This window comes from Rhynchophorus ferrugineus, unplaced genomic scaffold (genome assembly GCF_030347505.1).
Source record: "Rhynchophorus ferrugineus isolate W39M unplaced genomic scaffold, kcgeb_rfMv2 rfM6, whole genome shotgun sequence".
Taxonomy (NCBI): domain Eukaryota; kingdom Metazoa; phylum Arthropoda; class Insecta; order Coleoptera; family Curculionidae; genus Rhynchophorus; species Rhynchophorus ferrugineus.
Genome location: NW_027472585.1, coordinates 27,179,965 through 27,195,806, shown reverse-complemented (window position 1 = coordinate 27,195,806; position 15,842 = coordinate 27,179,965). Strand labels below are relative to the sequence as shown.

Sequence of the window (15,842 nt, the reverse complement as noted above, 5' to 3'; positions counted from 1 at the left end):
AGCTTTTTGGACGAACCGAACGTTCGGCGTCACTTACGTTGTTACGACCACAACAGAACTCAGTAAACCACTTCTTAACTATTTAGATTGACAGCGCAGAGAACGCCATGGTAAGTAAGACTTCACTTGGTGGCGGTAATAATTTTACGCAAAAATAATACTATTTCCATATTTCTTAAAATTCGGCTGTCTGCTCAAAATATTACAGTAGTCTTTTCATAGATGGCAGTGGGGTGCAGCAGTAATTCGTTATAAGTTCCTAGCACGAGAAGTTCAAAAAATCACTGACTTATCAAACTGCCCTCTTATTTCTTATTGATAAATTTGACATTGTTCTATATCATTTAATTTCTTTTGGAAAATACATTACAGTGGTAATAATAAATTAGTAGTAGTAATAAATTAATTGGAAATTAAGATTATACTAAATATATCTAATGTAAGATGTAATTAATAAAAAAAATAATTTTTGAGTACAGTCGATCATTGTTGATAACAGTTAAAATTTTCGTAATTTTTTACTGTAACTAATCTTATAATTTCACTATATTAAATTTTTAACCATTTTCTAACTTTATATCAAAGTTAACTGCTCTTTAGTTTTATATCATCCTTAGCTTCCCAACTTAAATTGGTATTCAATAAAAATGATCTAAATTATATAGAATGGGTGCCTGTTCCCGATAAAGGACCCAAAGTGGAACGTTTTTCTTCAACGCCACCAACACAAATCTGACCTCGAACTAATAATTTTCTAATCCATCTGATCTACTTTGGCTAAGTTCGGCTTTGCAAGCCTCGAAAATCTAATTAAAGTTTGCCCCTTAATTTAAGAAAATCGCATCGCCAAGAGCTCTCGTTTTTTTTTTCTTCTCTCCTTTACTACGACCACATCGCCTACTTTTCAGTTTTCCAATTATCGGAGTTTATTTTTATATACTGCTTTGTAAAATGGACCTAATTTACTTTTTTCCCCACTGCGTAAGAGCCCGTCAAGTTCATTGATATTAATCTAGTAATAAAAAAGCGATTTAAAAAGAAATTCAGGTTAAGAGAACGTAAAGTTGGAAATAATAAATAGTTTTTTAATTTTCATATCTGCTTTGTACCAATGCATTTAAGTAATAAGGCAAAACAGATATTTTAATAAATCGCTGTTGTGTTCTGTGACATTATATAACAAATATTGTGTTTATAGTAGCTTGTTTTGTATTAAAATAGTATTGAAGCGACAGTATAGTCTGTACAGACCATAAATAGTCAGACATATATAGGAACTTCTATACAAAATGTTCTGACTCAATTACGCGCTTCAGAACCGCAGAGAATATCGCAAACGAGAATATTGTTAACGGGAAACATACACCAACATGGTCTCAAGTCATTCCTTCTAAGTAGAACGTTTCGATGGTACAGCCTCTCCAACAAGTCACTTCCTTCTGTTAAAATACAATGATTCTCAAGTAAACTAAAATATTTTAAATACTATATTCTTAATTTCTATGAATATTTTTTATTTATTGTAGATATTTATTGTTTACTATGTTAAATTACTTTATTTTTCTACATTACTTTACTCAAATAACTCCAAAACCATCACATCAGTGATTTTTATTATATTAGCATATTGATTATTAGTATATTGCCCTGAGGCAGCTATTACATCTTCTTTATAAAAAAAATAAATAAGAAACAAATATTTTCTATTTTTAGAAACCTTTTTTAAAGTGAAAACGAGCTATATCTGATGAGAAACGAGATATTTATTCGAATCAATATACAGCTTATTGACGAAATAGTATATTATGAAAGAAAGAATATATGATTATGAAGACCACTTGAGTACAACAGGAAGTACAAGAAAGCCTTGCAAGCCAGTTTTTTTTATTTAAAATGCATTAAGTAGACCTGAAAATCCTTCAAAGTTTTTTAGCATTAATTACTGCCTAATAATTAAAATAATATTAACGAGAATTAAATTATTTTAAATACCCTTCTTCGATAAAACATTGTTATCAATTCAAACAATATCTTCGTAGATTATTAAAATAGTAGGTGGGGCTAAAACATATGAAATTAAAAGCTTCATCTACCACACTTGAATGAAACTGCCATATAATACAAAACAGTAGTTATCTAGTACCGATTAGTAAAAACCGAAGGGACAGAATTTGTTAATCAACTAGTGGAAAAATAATGGATTTCAATTATACAGTATTTTACACACTATAAAGCACAGCCCCCACCTTTGCAGATGATTCGGCAATATTAGCAGTAGCAGAGACCGAAAAATGCTAAACTCGAATAATATAAATCTCTTTGAACTAATATTATGTTATAGTTCTGAATTCATAACAGTAATAAAATAAACCCCTTGTATATATTTTTTAATGTCATTAAATATGTATTAGTTCATTATTTAATTATATAGTCTATGATATTATGAAATATATAATTTTATTGCCATATTATATATTAGAACAATATAAAATAATTGCACACTACGCAATGATAAATATTAATTATAATACTCATCACGTTACCAACGGATTCTCTACAGATCATTGCTGGAAACCCTTGGCTACATATTGAAATAGATATCCTGACTGGGCAATCATAATTTGTGCGCTGATATATACTGAAGGCTGTATTTACTCGGACCTTACAGAAAAATAACAAAGTACACTACAAAGCACAGTAAACTTAAAATGGGTTTGTTGCAACGTAATTATTGCTTATATAAATTTTGGAAAATTGTATAGTTTTAAGTTTACGAATTATTATTACCATTATTTTGAACCTGGAATTCTTATTAGTATGTTTTTGTAATTATATTAGTTTGTTGAACCTAGTGGTTCAACGCGGGCAATATGTTGCGACGTAATTATTCATGTAAGTTTGGAAAAAACTGTATAGTTTTAAGATTGGGAATAGTATTGTTATTATTTTGAACCTAATGGTTCAAGGCGGGGATTATGTTACGACGCAAATTAATTATGAATGGTTGGGATAGCCATGTAAAATGTAAGTTACGCTAATTGTAGAATTCTTTCGGTTCTATTGTTAGAGGGTCTAATTTATTAGACTTTTAACTGAAGTTTGTAATATTTGTATTTGCAAATGTATATAAAATGGACCAGCTATATCCATGGCTGATCCGTCTCGAAGGACCATATGTTGATACGGGAGAGAAAACAATATTTAAATATATATAATAATATATATTATACATATATATACACATATATATATATATATATATATATATATATATATATATATATATATATCCTGGCCGAGAACCATGCTAATATTCATTGTATCATTCCTATTTTAGTATATGTCCGCCGAAGAGGGTACAAAGTTGGTTTAAAAATACAAATAATAGTCGAGAACTACATATTTCCTATCAAGTGGCATTTTGAAAGCACTGATAATACCCTATAAAGATATGTTAATACTAAAAGCTGTGATACAAAAATATAAAATAAATCTTAATGACTGGCAAGAATATTTTTATTACTATAGAGAGATTGTGTCGAAATTAAACGTCCTATAATATCTATAATGAGAATTGCGTATATGTTTTTTTAGTTTTGCTGTCTTCATAATGCATCTTTAACAAATTCTACACTCAGTTGCAAGTACAAATGTAATTTCATATGCTTCAAGTAAGTTTGGTAAAAGGTTTATGGCATTGTGGGTTATCGTATTATTTCATAAGTAATAAAAAAAACTTGCGAATTATGGTATGACGATGTTTTAACATTTGTTACTTCTTGTGTAAAATCTATTTTTCCTTGCAATATTTCCATAGAAAAAAAAACTTTTATAACTTGACGTAGTCTGGCATTCATGGAAACTTTGAACAATTTTTTTAATGCGATTTACATTCAATAAAGTTGTTTTCAAAAAGGGCGTCATCTATGATTTTTAATCGTGCAATATTGGTTTTACGATCAGTCCAACAATAGGATCAGTTTAGAGCTATTTCAGATTACACGATTATGAATTTTTATTATTGATGGACTTGTAAAAGCGGTAGTAAAACGAAACGAATAATATTTTCGTTCAATCATGATGGCTCGGGTTTAAATTACTCTTCCATTAATTCGGAAATTTATGATACGTAAATTTTACGTTGCCATTTGCATTTTAAACAAAATGGTGATTTTTTAATAATATAATATGGGATGCGATTACAAAACACCATAAACAGATAACGTGAGGACATTATTAAAGCAATATATCGATTATTGGGAAGTATTTGCTTTTAAATTCAAACCCTGTTCCGACGCAAATTTATTATGAATGGTTGGGATAGCTATGTAAAATGTAAGTTAAGCTAATTGTAGAATTCTTTCGGTTCTATTGTTAGATGGTCTAATTTATTAGACATTTTAACTGAAGTTTTTAATATTTATGACATGGAAAATAATTATGACCTGATAAAAAACATAACGTTCGCAGTATATTGAACGTCTGGCAAATATATATATATATATGTATATATATATATATATATATATATATATATATATATATATATATATATATATATATATATAAATTTATATATATATATATATATATATATATATATATAAATATATACATATATATATATATATATATATATATGTATATATATATATATATATATATATATATATACATATATATATATATATATATATATATACATATACATATTCAAATTGGATGTCCTTACTATTAACGAAAGGTGTAGATTGGCTAATGTAGACAGGAATTCTATGCTTTCAATAATACTTCAATTAATACAATAATTTCTTCAATTAATGCTCATTCAATTCAATAGTTTCTTCTTCTCCATTCTCGACAACACCCTCTCAGCAATACTTTGTTCTTCTCATTTTTCAACTCTTTGCCTCGGTGTTCATGCAAATTACTATAAGAATGTTTTCTCGTTGTGGATGCACAGTGTTTTATCGCTGAAGCTCCTTCCTCGGGTTCTTGGTGGTGGTGAACAAGGCTGGTTCGAAAAACGTTTTTCTGTACGCCGGTTCGCTGAGAATATCGGGGTGGGAAACACTCTTCCAACTAGAACTTCTCACGCTGATAAAACATGTGCGTTTCGGACTCTTAAGGAATTCCCAAAATTTCCACGATTTCGGGTCTCCTTGGTATTTATGGTTATAGGCGCCATAACGATTCCTCTACCAGGTCTACCATCCGATACGTTTCGTCTAGCCTCGGTATCTGAACCCTAGTTATCCTAAACACTCGACAACGAGCCGATGGGAATTTTCTTTTTGAACACATCTCTTCTGTTTACTTGGTATCTTTTTACCTGTCTATATTTGCCAGACGTTCAATATACTGCGAACGTTATGTTTTTTATCAGGTCATAATTATTTTCCATGTCATAAATATTAAACTTATTACTTCAGTTAAAATGTGTAATAAATTAGACCCTCTAACAATAAAACCGAAAGAATTCTAATTAGCTTAACTTACATTTTACATAGCTATCCCAACCATTCATAATAAATTTGCGTCGGAACAGGGTTTGAATTTAAAAGCAAATACTTCGCAATAATCGATATATTGCTTTAATAATGTCCTCACATTATCTGTTTATGGTGTTTTGTAATCGCATCCCATATTATATTATTAAAAAATCACCATTTTGTTTAAAATGCAAATGGCAACGTAAAATTTACGTATCATAAATTTCCGAATTAATGGAAGAGTAATTTAAACCCGAGCCATCATGATTGAACGAAAATATTATTCGTTTCGTTTTACTACCGCTTTTACAAGTCCATCAATAATAAAAATTCATAATCGTGTAATCTGAAATAGCTCTAAACTGATCCTATTGTTGGACTGATCGTAAAACCAATATTGCACGATTAAAAATCATAGATGACGCCCTTTTTGAAAACAACTTTATTGAATGTAAATCGCATTAAAAAAATTGTTCAAAGTTTCCATGAATGCCAGACTACGTCAAGTTATAAAAGTTTTTTTTTCTATGGAAATATTGCAAGGAAAAATAGCTTTTACACAAGAAGTAACAAATATTAAAACATCGTCATACCATAATTCGCAAGTTTTTTTTATTACTTATGAAATAATACGATAACCCACGTGCTCAAGTGCCAGAAACCCTTTACCAAACTTACTTGAAGCATATGAAATTACATTTGTACTTGCAACTGAGTGTAGAATTTGTTAAAGATGCATTATGAAGACAGCAAAACTAAAAAAGAAATGCGCAATTCTCATTATAGGTATTATAGAAAGGTTAATTTCGACACAATCTCTCTATAGTAATAAAAATATTCTTGCCAGTCATTATGATTTATTTTATATTTTTGTATCACAGCTTTTAGCATTAACTTATCTTTATGCGGTATTATCAGTGCTTTCAAAATGCCACTTGATAGGAAATATGCAGTTCTCGACTATTATTTGTATTTATAAACCAACTTTGTACCCTCTTCGGCGGACATATACTAAAATAGGAATGATACAATGAATATTAGCATGGTTCTGGGCCAGGATGGCACGCAAAATCGTGAAGCGTTCCACATATTTAGGGAACATACTCACCAAAACTTCATCGAAAATATCCTTAATAATAGATTAATTCGTGTCCGTTCAGGAAGCTTTCTTCCTTCTAAATTCCCTTGCGAAGCGGAGTCCGTCAAGGATGCGTCTTGAGCCCTACTCTTTTTATAATAGCTATGAGTGAATATACTGATTCCCGGCTAACCTACCAGCTCTTTGCAGACAAAATCATTAATCAGTCATTAACTCATTAAGACAAATCCATTAATCTAGGGGAAAGACTCCTACAAGTATCTCTACAAACACTTTAATGAAAAATGACCTTCCTCCGCAGGATTCTGTATATCATCCCCTCAAATGCTCAGTCATCCACGTCTGCCGAAAGCGACTATGCCATCCCATCTACTCATTGATCATCAACGAGGCCCCTATACCCCCTTGGAGTCTTATGACCACCTCAATTAACATATTCGTACGCTTTTTTTCAAAAAAACACCCTCCTTCCATTTCTAAGACCAAATATTAAGAATTGTTCTCTCACTACCCAGAGCACGAAACCATATATACTGATGGTTCTAAATCCGATGCTAATATTGGAGGCGCTTTTGTGTCAGAGTAGCAGAAATTCCTGTTCCTTTATTCCTAATTTCTGATCAAAATCCCTATATTCTGATTTTCTGCTCGTTATCTGGTAACTTTATTAGCGCAAGGCATATTGTTCTATGACGAATCTTGAATCACTTCGTATATACACTAGATTTCGAAGTAATCGTGCAGGTCTTCGTTGGTTATATAGCGATAAGCATAGGTAATTAATCTCAGAACTTTGTCTTCGGTGCGTTAGATTTTGACTGCTAAACCCGTCTTTCGAATTTTAGGCCATATTGAGAGACGTCTACGAATCATGCAGGACACTATATTTCTTTCCTCGAATGCCTTTTCAACAACCGCTGTTACTATATGTAACGATACATTAATAGATACAAAATAAATAAATAGGAATAATATAAATAATAAATAAAGAATAATAAATTGAAAATAATAACTGCAGATCGATTATATTAAATGTAAAATAAAACGATAAACTGGAATATTATATGAACAAATTTAGCATTTGGTGAAATCCAGGTTCAAATAGAGTAAAATAAACTAAATAAAAATAGGCAGTGAATCTGAATGTCGCGCCTTCAATGACACAAGAACTATTAAAAAGTGCTAACATCTCGAGGATATATTATGATATTTCATCTAAATACTGGCCATGAAAAAGCATCAACAATGTTGTCATACATGGTAATTATTTCTGTTTCTGTATTTCTAAAGGCGACAAATTACACAGTTAAATATCTCGCCTAGTTTTTACGAGTATTATCGTTCAAACTTAAAAAAAAACGACCTAACAATGAATATCAAGTTACCAAATTGAATCCTAAGTATAATAGATCTTTGGAACGATGTATGAGTTCCTTGTACGGTACATATCTTTCTATGTGTTTTGAAGAAAAAATATCGAAAAAATATAACAAATAAAACTACTTACACTAGTAAAAGGCAGGAGTAATGTGTTCATTAGTAAGCAATTGACAACTAAATCTGTATTTTGAGATATGTTTAAATAAGATATATACGATGAACAAATAGGTAGAAATGCATATTCTATATTCTAGTTCAACAATTAAAAGTAACCTCTAATTCACTATACATACATATATACTATACATTATTATTCAAACATTAAAAAAAACAACCCAAATTTAAAAAGTTTAAAATATAGAGTTACCAGTTGGAATCCTCAGTATCATAGATATTCGGAACGATTTATGATTTCCTTGTATGGCATATGTCTTTAAATGTGTTAAAAACACATATTGAGAAAATATAATCTAATAAAATTCGCTATCAAGAGGAATATGATATATAGCCTATTCAAAGTTTTTTTACTAATGTGTCGTGGATATTTTTGACGTCGAATGTTTCCGCATTGACTCTGAGTTTTAATTCAGTTTGTCTTTGACATACAAGAAAATTCTAATCCAAATAAAATAATTGAACAAAAAAGTTACCAAATATAATCTATTTTAACATGATAGTACATCTAATATATATATTATCGAAGGATCGAGGATAAAACTACAATTAAGAACACAGGTAAAATCGTTTGTAGGTTAGATTTGTTTTGTTAACATTGAACTCTTTTCCACACCACGCATGAGGTAGAGTTTCTAGGCGCGTTTTTTATGCAGTGGTATCCCACTGAAAGCCTAATCCACCTAATTAATAATTGTATATCTGAAAAACGTATTTTACTTTCATTCAAGAGCATATTTACCTTTTTACGTTTAGATCTTGTTTCCTTCGATGGTGTGTTTACTTGTCAAATCATCTTGGTATCACTGTATATTTTATTTATTGTGCTACTATCTGTATAAACTATTATTCATAAAATTAATCATTACATTCTGTCTAATGCATTTACCATATCTACAAAACAGTTAGTATTCATTCCCGCCTCATACGTTTTAACATAATATTCATATTTAATTTTGAACAATTACAATAATATCTGTGAATACAAATCTTTCACGCCCAACAATACCATTTTCTACAGTTATATTCAATTAATTATGTACATACCTTTTAGTTGTTTCCACTCTCATCACTCTGACTCAGGAATTTCCAGCATTATCACATATCCTGAAAGTTTCCTTCAGTCACTTTCACTTTCCGACTTACTGTCCAATTCAATCACTAAACTGTTAATTTCTAATCTGTCTAAAACATGTTGACAATTCCAACATTTATCACTTCCTCTGTATGTCACTTTATTACTTCCTCTGTATGTCTTATCGAGTTCATCCACATATCCAACCGGCCGCCGTCCGTTTGTCAGACGTATGCAAAATTATTTAATGCAATAGTGTTAAGAGGTTTTAACTCTTACCTATAAATTATTGTGACTGTATAATTAACTGTAATTCTCAGATATACTATAATGTAAAAATAAATTATATTTGATAACATTTTTTTTAAATTATTTTATTTAGGTTAGAATTGTCTTGTATGTCAAACATTATGGATAAGCTATTGAAACCTAAATCTGCATTTTGAAATATGTTTAAATAAATGCGATATGTACGAGGAACAAATCGGTAAAAATGGCGATTCCTCCTAATATCCTAGTTTTACCACGCCACGTTTGACGCCTTAATTTAATGCCCCATATTTCATTGGAGTAGCCGCGGTGCCGCTTTCCGATCGCGGACGCAAGACAATGCATTTTTTCGCCGACGACAGACCGCCCCCTTGCCGGCGGCGAGATTTATATTTTCCTGTCGTTCGCATATTTTCGCGGGGCGTTTCGCCTACCGCCGCGAATATATCGCCTTTTTGCCACACGTAATCCGGTTCCGTATCTAAATTGGATTTTCGGTTTGTGGCGGCACTGTTTGGCCGTTCCCCAGGTCGGTTTTTGTCGGAAGTCGGGACCCTTTGCGGGCTCCATCTCTAATGTTGGTACACGTCGGTGTTTGCCCGGCTTATCACAATGAAATATTTTCATTTACGCCCATTAGTTTACGTCTGTGTACAATGGGTCGTTTAATAAATTCATCATCTTTTTATATCCATTTCCGTAAAAGTAATTTAGTAAATTAATCAAATCAATTAATCGTGTTCATGTAAAAATATCATTATTGTTTCCATCTAAGGTTAAAGTAAAAGACATACAGAGGAAACACTAAATATTCGTGTTCTTATAATTAAGTGAGTATTAGAAAACGTCCTTATATCAAACATTTTCGTCAGATATCGGATGCCTATTAAATGAACAAATAAATCACCAATAAAGATTTGATGATCAAAATAGCTCAGCTTTAAGTGGCCAATAAAAAATGCGTGAAAACGTTCACCTGGTTCGTCACTCACCATTGGAAGATTAGGGGAAAATAACCGAAATGGAAATGCAAGAAATATATATTTTGAAGATATTTGGCACCCCATCGTTTAATTTTCAACTCTACAATTGCTTAAAAATCTATGAATTACTTTCTTTAGTGATAACCAAGCCCTTTACTCTTTTGCGGTAAGATTTTCATGGAATTTATTGTTTTCTATAAGTGTTCTTATTTGTGGGTCCACAAATCTGCAAATATTTAGCACCACTTAATTTAAAGAAAACAGTTTTGAAATACAAATAATCCTTTACCATTTTTATCCATGGCCTTGACAACATTTTTCATTAAACCAAGTTTTATACGCAAGTGTGGAAAAATCACATTTTCTTGTGGAATAAGAGGTTCATATTTAATGTTTCATTTATCACAAACAATGTCAGTTCTTTTTGAAAATCTTTAACTTCATAGTGGTTTTTGGTGTTTCTACTGTCCCACAAACAGGGAAAACAAAATTATTTTAATGTAAAAAATCAGTAAAATATATTTTGTTCAAAATATTGTCAATCGATAACCTCTACTTCTTCCCACCTTTCAGATAATTTGCTGATTCCATCTCGAAAGAACGATATATCTTGTGAGGCTATGCATGAATCGACCCATTTTTTGGTATCTTCATAAGAAGTGAGACGATGATCAGACAGGTCACGATTCATATGTCGGAACATGTAGTAATAAGAAAGTGCGAGGTTGTTGCTTGAAGGGGAATATTACCAAATATATTTTTACTGGTTTTGCAACATTTAATAGAGCGTTGCCATGATAAAAGGTAATATTATTGCGAGTTTGTTCGTATTCGTTTCTGTCTCGGTCATTCCCGACGCATTATGATTTTATTTCTTAGTATGCCATGGGTATTCGGTTGTAGCGTTGATGGTGATGCATGAGCAGATGGTCCGTATAATTTGTTCTCGCTTTGGATTAAATCGCCAGTAACAATACGATGCAAAAAACTTTCCAATTTTTCTGTCGACTTATATCACACATGGCCGACCGTCTTTCAATGTTTTTTGGTTTGAATTCATGTGGCACAAAATATCCAAGCTCTGGTATTATTCGCATATTCTTCCAAATGATTGTAAATTGTTTCTTGTTTTACTCACAACAATTTATTATATTTTTTGTATTTCAATTATAATCAATATAATTCAATATAATCGATAGAGCATGGTTACCATAAGCTTCACACAGCATTCGATGACTGTCAGCCGCTTCTTTTTTTAAATTATATGTAAAAAGTGAAACTTTCAAGCAAATGCGATCTACCCGGTACGCCTGTCAGTGAAACTATCTGTTGTAGATCCTTCAAAATTAATTTATAAGCCTAATAACATCAGAAATTTTATAGTATTTATACTTAGATGAACGCCAAGGCCAGAAATAGCTTTCTCTTTTACTCAAACGAAATAAAATCGAGTTACTTTTGAAATTAATGACAGCTGACATTGGAAAGTAGCTCACATGCGGCTATAAGATCTGTATATCAGAAAATTTTGTTGATCAAAATTGCAGAGGAATGGAAAATAGAAGATGAGAGGAAAAGAAATTGAGGAACAAGTAATTTAATAAAAAACAAAGGAAACAAAAGTTGTTTGCAGAAAATACAAGAATGAATTCGAAAAGCAAGTAAAAAAGAGCACAATGATTGGTTGAACGAAACAAAGAGATCAATATAGAAGAAATAGTAAAATACTAAATTAGCACATGAAATGTAAGAATTATATTGGAAGTTATAAAATGGAAGAGATATTATATAATATTAGTGTATGTAAAAATAATAGAGAAAAAACTAAAACAAGAACCGGGTGGAAGATGGATAGACACGCTTAAGCGAACTAATGTTGGTGATTGCGCTATATTTTCAGATACAAATGTTTGTTTTTTGAAATGATGTTTCTAGTATGGTTCTTGATATAATTCGCTTGCTGAGACATTTATCATTACGCTAAATGAAAAGCAGATCATATTAGACCCAAATTCAAGCGGCTGTACCGGTTAGTCCAGAAGAAACTCTCAACCTGACCTAAAATCAAAGAGAGTAGTTTGTTAATGAATTAGAAAGTATATTTGGTGTTATCTTATATTCTTATTTCGAATTGTTCTAAACATCAAACGGACTGGTTATACAACTCTACCAAAACAAAATTATTATATTAATTACCTATTTTTATCGCTTAACGAAGAAACGATGAATTCGAAATCAAATGAATTGACGAAGTTATCCGAGATTTCGCAATTGGGAGCACGGGAGCGTATGAAATTAGAAGCTCCAAGATCCGAAATAAACCACATGTATTTTATAATAAATATTACTCTTAACGTTAAGTAGCCTAATTTATAATTAGGAATACATAACGATGCAGGAATACATAATTTGGTAGACACTTATTGCCTGTCAATTGATGCATGTACAATAGAGGGATAGCAATACATTAATTTGTAAATTAAAATTAGGATATGAAGTACTAACGACATTTAATGTATGATGTAATGTAGATGAAAGTGACATTTAGTGTTTAAGTAATAAGCCAAATCCATATGTAGTTCCAAGACTTTAACTCTTACACTCGGACATCTGCAAGCTTAAGGTTTCTCAAATGCGATGCCTAAAATGTATTCTGCATATGTTTCCTAGATCGTATTAGAAATGAAGTCACTCATTTGAAAGATTCTAGTCAATGCACAGTAGAGGAACTTATTCTGAGACATAGATTGCAATAGTCTGAACATATCGGTATATATCTATATATCTGAACTAAGTCCTGATTAAGAAGTAAACGCTGTTACCGAGCACTGGTTATGTATTGATGTTGATGACCAAATAGAACTTCATATTATTCACTCATATTATATCTCAACACTACTTTTATCCCTTTAAAATGTTATAATTTACTATTAAATAAGGATATGTAATGCACATCTATCGGGATGAATTGAAAGAAAAGTTCCACAAGAGAAATAAAGAAATTGTAAGACAAGAAACTTTGTAATGTAAAAGGCTTTTAAAACTTCCTTAATGTGGTTAAATGGTTTCGAAAAATAAAGGGGACAAAGCGTTTTTGATCCACTTAAAACATCGGTTTTTTTCTTTGTTAATTAAAAGGAACAAATCGTGCGAAACCAACTTGATAGCTCAGCGCTCTAAAGACTGGTAAAAGCCGCTGTTCCCACCTTAGACGAGGGTAATATACGCTTTCCGTGCAAAGCGTCCTGGTTTTGAGGGAAGTGGCTATGAAGACAGTGAAGGGGTTTTTGTCTTGCAAATAGCACTAAACATTATACACGTCCTTTGAACTGTGCTATAGCAATTAGCGAAATAATGAAGTTAATGTTGTTAATAGCAGCTTTGTTCTGTATAAGAGTTGGTGCGTGCTATATATGTTTACAAATATATTTCAAGCTATTGTATATAAATACATAAACTTAATTATTTACGTTTAAATAAATATATATCGAGGAAGAATTTTTAGGTTTAATATTTTTCTGTAATAGGCGATACAAATAAATATATTTCAATAAAACTAAAAATAGCTCAAATAAAGTACAGACACAGTTGTTAATTTTTTTTTTCATTTCATTCAACCTAGTTGACCAGCTAGAACCAAATAGTCTTTGGCTGATATCGCTTCAGGTTCGGAGAATGGTTGTTTTGTGGGCGACAGAGACCGAGGTATGAAACTTTCTGGAGCCATGGTATTTACTGAGATTTGCTCGGATTTATCTATAGCCTCCAGAATTTGTACCACGCTATCGCTTGGTTCAGCTGTACTTGGAGTCTGTTGCGAATAGCGTCGGGACAGTAACCGGTTGTGAAGAAAGCGGTATCGTTTTTGAAGCGGGAAATCAGCCATATAAATTTTGTATAGTGCTGGTGCTAGTGGAGCACTTTGCGGGACTCCTGCGGAAATTTGTTTACGAGAGGAGAATGCATCACCGATCCTCACTTGAAAGGACCTACGTCCAAGTATGGATCTATCAGGGATATTAGGTCATTCGGTAGACCTAGCTGTTTCGCTTTAACTATTAGACCATGATGCCATACTTGATCGAAAGCTTTGGAGACATCTAAAAAGCACGGAAACCGAATTGTTCGTTCGGGATTATGTGATTGTGCGTCTGTAAAATCGTTTAAAGCGTTTAATATTACTTTTTCGGCGAATTTGGAATAGCTGTTAGATTGTTGACACAAAATATATAAACGAGCACAGCGGGTATCCGTTGCGCGACTTTAGCTAACCGACAATAACTTACTAGGACCGAATCTCACTGGAGCTAAAGAATTTTAAAAAAGTTTTTGAAATGGAATAAATTTCAGTGTTCGTTAAAATTAAGGGAATATTTATTTCTTGTATTCGAGATGATATAAAAATTGAAAATGAATGGCTAAAACATTATTAAACGATGTTATTTAATTTTAAGCTATATTTGGTGTTAGTTTCAGATTTTCCCATATTGTTGAAATTATTAAAGAACTATAACATAGGATATACATATAGGATAAAGAACGATTGACAATAATATAGACACGTAAAGTTAAGTTTTACATTTTTGTAGAGAAAACACCGATTTATACGAAAATGTTATCCAAGCATAGATTAACAAAATTCGAGAATAAGATTGGTCTGTTTTCTTTGGTTACAAACTATTTAGATTTGCGAAGTCAGACTTTGATTTAATTAGATGTCTGGCGAAGAAAATGAAAGGAAGAAAAATAGTTCTTGCTTAAGGACTGTTATTAATTGATATGGTTTTGGGGACATAATATATCATTATACTTAGTAGAGGTAATCCTAAAGTTTGGTAAGATTTTTCTATAAGTTTGAGTGCTATTGACTTCTGATTAATTTCTGGTTGTATTAGAGAAGGCATTTCTTAAAAAAGCAGTAACCGAATATTGCAAGTAGTAAATACGTTAAGTTATGGTTAAGTTAATTTTTGCATTAAGTGTTAGAATGAATGTTGCATAGAATCCTAACAGTTATAAAATAGTGTCATAGAATTTTAATTCCTTATTTGTTGGTGAGTTGTTAGTTCCCATGTGGGACCTAAGACAAAATACAAAGCAATAGGTAAATGAAAGCAATGGTAAATAAATGAAAGAGTGAAATAAATAAACAAAGAACAATGTAATTTTATTTAAAAATCGGCCTGGTGTATTTATTGTTTTGTAATGTATATTTTATTTGACAAATTTCTATAAAAGATTAGGACTATATAAATACATAAATGAAGTAAAGAAATTATGCAGAAGTTAAATTTAAACTAACTACACAATAAATAGAACACATAGGACAAATAGAAGACATTATGACTTATTAACAACACATATGTAAA

The 15,842-nt window shown here is 31.2% G+C and overlaps 1 protein-coding gene and 1 non-coding gene across 2 annotated transcripts in view; both read left to right on the top strand.

Annotated features, from left to right (window-relative positions):
• The window catches only part of tei (irregular chiasm C-roughest protein teiresias), a 979,218-nt gene that overhangs the window by 702,559 nt on the left and 260,817 nt on the right, over nucleotides 1-15,842 (top strand). The window lies entirely within an intron of this gene.
• On the top strand, nucleotides 6,481-6,585 carry LOC143199231 (U6 spliceosomal RNA). The gene has a single exon (XR_013006402.1). It is a non-coding gene; the product is annotated as a U6 spliceosomal RNA (small nuclear RNA).